Source organism: Triticum dicoccoides, chromosome 5B (genome assembly GCF_002162155.2).
Source record: "Triticum dicoccoides isolate Atlit2015 ecotype Zavitan chromosome 5B, WEW_v2.0, whole genome shotgun sequence".
Classification (NCBI taxonomy): Eukaryota; Viridiplantae; Streptophyta; class Magnoliopsida; order Poales; family Poaceae; genus Triticum; species Triticum dicoccoides.
The window spans coordinates 254,473,456-254,476,623 of NC_041389.1; the positions used below are offsets into that span (position 1 = coordinate 254,473,456).

Genomic DNA, 3,168 nt, shown 5'->3' on the forward strand with positions numbered 1-3,168 from the left:
AGTATTGACTGGAGTGTCATAATATGGGTAGGGGAGGCGAGCGAGGTCGAGGCCCTGAAAAATGCCCTGGCCGAAGCCGAGGGGAAGGTTGTCCAGCAGCAAGCCGCTCGTAAGAAGCTCAAGGGCCGGGTCAGCGAGGTCCACCAGGAGCTCAGGACGCGGTGAAGAAGTGCGAAGCCTTGGAGCGGGAGGCGTCGGTTCAAGAGACCGAACTTACCAAGGCTCGCCAGAGCATGGAGACTGCACGGAATGAGTCCCGGGACGCTCTCCAGGAGATGCAGGAGGCCAAGAAGGTCGCCGTGGGTAAGGCTTTTAACATGCAAAGCAAGTATGCAGAGAGGAAGTACCTTTTACTAACCCAGATTCGGAGTTGCCCAGGGGCTTTTGCGGGTCTACCATGCAGCGTGTCTGATACTGCGGAGTTCTTCCGAGCCAGAGAAGGGAATTCCATGGAGAAGCTGTTCTGGTCATAGTATGCTGCGCCAGAACATCCGGTGCCCTTTACCGATCAACTGAAACAGTTGGTCGAGCTGCACAGGGTGGTCGAACTGGCCATGATGGATTTAATAATCCAGCTGTGGCCAGCCGAAGCTATACCTAGCAGCTATTTTGGCCTCATGAAGCGGGTGGTGGAAGCCTGTGCGCGGCTAGACATCGTCAAGCGATCAGTCTGCATCGAAGGTGCCCGCATGGCCTTCGCCCATTGCAAGATGTGGTAGGCAAAGATGGACACCGTCGAGGTGGCCTGGGGGCCGCCAGAGGGCAAGGAGCACCGCACACCCGAGCGATATTTTGCGGATGTCCTAGAAGGGTCTCGACTTGCAGTAGCGCAGTGCGGGCAGGACATTGTTTTCGAATGAATACACTCGTGTTTTGTCCTTGCCTTGTATGATAAAAACAAAGCCGGTTTGTAATATAATGTTTGTTATGTTTTAATTGTTTCCTCTTGTGCGGCCGTGTTGTATGGAATCTGAGGGTTGGCCAGTCGTCGGCTTCTGCCCTCATGTAGGTAGTATGGAGGTGTCTGGGATGGAATCTAAACAATCTTATCCAATTATATGGTCCTTGAAGGAGTTGTTTAGCGCAATGAACCAGGTAATCAGACTATGCGGCTTAAACGCCCTCACTTAGCCATAGGAATTTTATAATAAAACATGGGCGCAGCCCCTGGTATATGAACCAGAGTGCTGTCAGCGTCTGGCCGGGAAGTACCGATCCTTCGCGGAATGCGGAAAAAATCTCCAACGATTTGTGACCTCCGAACAGCTAACCGGCTCTCGCCGCATCATGACAGTCAGTTTTCGGCTTTCTCTATTGAGGTGCTCATCCGGTTTAGACCAGGGCACAATCGCAGTAGTTCTCCCTTTACTACCCTAGCCGATGTAGAGGAACATAGGATAGCAAGCACAGGAGCCGGGCAACCCAACTATTGACCAAAGACATGATTCAGAGCCAATGCATATAATGCTAAATTCGGGGTGCCGAACTTATCTATAAGAAGTGTTTGGACTTTGTTGCCGTATTATGGGGCGATGGGGAGCCCCTGGCAAATATGAAACGTACCAAAGTGCACGGGTGCGAGAATATAAGTAATTGATGGCAAAGGAAAATAGAAAGAGACCAGAGGTAGTATCTGGGGCCCCTTGACTTGGGCCGTGAACTGTTTCCATTATAGTTGGGTTAATGCGTCAAAGCACATTTATACAAATAGTGCGAGAAGCGACCGGCTATTTAACATGCCATAACCAAAGGAGAGCTGCATTTGGGTACTGAAAAACAGGTGGAGTGATCGTTGGATTGTCCTCTAGGGCTTCCGCTGTATGCCTGTGCTCTATGCCAATCTGGTGTACTTGTCCTTTGACAGGACCAGTAATCAGGCCATTGAAGGAGGCTTGTATAAAAGAGACCTAGTCGGGACTGGGACGGAGGCTGCATTGCTAATCGAGCTCTTGACGAGCCGAGCTATCCTGTTGCAGTGTGGTCTGGACCCTCTTGGTGATGTCCAGGGGCTCGGCAGCCGGATTATGGTTCTGCTTGAGAAGGCCACTCTGTACCTCTGCTGCTAGGGCGGCTGTGTGCTCCTCTGTATGGAGGGAGCGTTCGGTGTTTCCATTTACTGTTATGACGCCACGTGTGTCACGCCCAGTATGCGATACTATCCTAAAGAGACTCGAAGGTCCCACCAAGGATAGAACCGCATATTGATATGCTTTTGCAAGGTGGATATCATTACAACAACATTACATAATAGATGGGGATACATACAAAAGGCATACAATGCCACACAAATACAACATCATCTTACATAAGAGCACCATCCGACTACGGATGAAACACAAACAGAAACTCAAACGACATCCACCCTGCTAGCCCAGGCTGCCGACCTGGAACCTATCCCCTGATCGAAGAAGAAGCAGAAGAAGAACTCCAAAACAAGCAAACATCACTCTCGCGTCATGATCATCACATAACCTGTACCTGCAACTGTTGTTGTAGTAATCTGTGAGCCACGAGGACTCAGCAATCCCATTAACATGGGTATCAATACTAGCAAAGCTTAATGGGTAAGGCAGGGGTAAAGTGGTTAGGTTGCAGCAGCGACTAAGCATGATATGGTGGCTAACATACGCAAATAAGAGCGAGAAGAGAAGCAAATGAACGGTCGTGAAGCTAGCAATGATCAAGAGGTGATCCTGAACTCCTACTTACGTCAAACAAAACCCAATACCGTGTTGACTTCCCGGACTCCGCCGAAAAGGGACCATCACGGCTACACACGCGGTTGATGCGTTTTAATTAAGTCAAGTGTCAAGTTCTCTACAACCGGATATTAACAAATTCCCATCTGCCACATAACCGCGGGCATGGCTTTTGAAAGATAATACCCTACAGGGGTGTCCCAACTTAGCCCATCACAAGCTCTCACGGTCAATGAAGGATATTCCTTCTCCCAGGAAGACCCGATCAATCTCAGAATCCCGGTTTACAAGACATTTCGACAATGGTAAAACAAGACCAGCAAAGACGCCCGATGTGCCGACAAATCCCAATAGGAGCTGCACATATCTCGTTCTCAGGGCACACCGGATGAGCAAGACATCGGGTGGGCATAGACCCTGGTTGCCCAGGGGGCGCCGGACATCCCCCAGGTTGGGCCAGCACCCGGAG

At 50.3% G+C, this 3,168-nt stretch overlaps 1 pseudogene; it reads left to right on the forward strand.

Annotated features, from left to right (window-relative positions):
- Positions 1–233: 233 nt before the first annotated feature.
- LOC119309363 overlaps positions 234–3,168 on the forward strand; it is a 39,369-nt pseudogene continuing 36,434 nt past the window's right edge.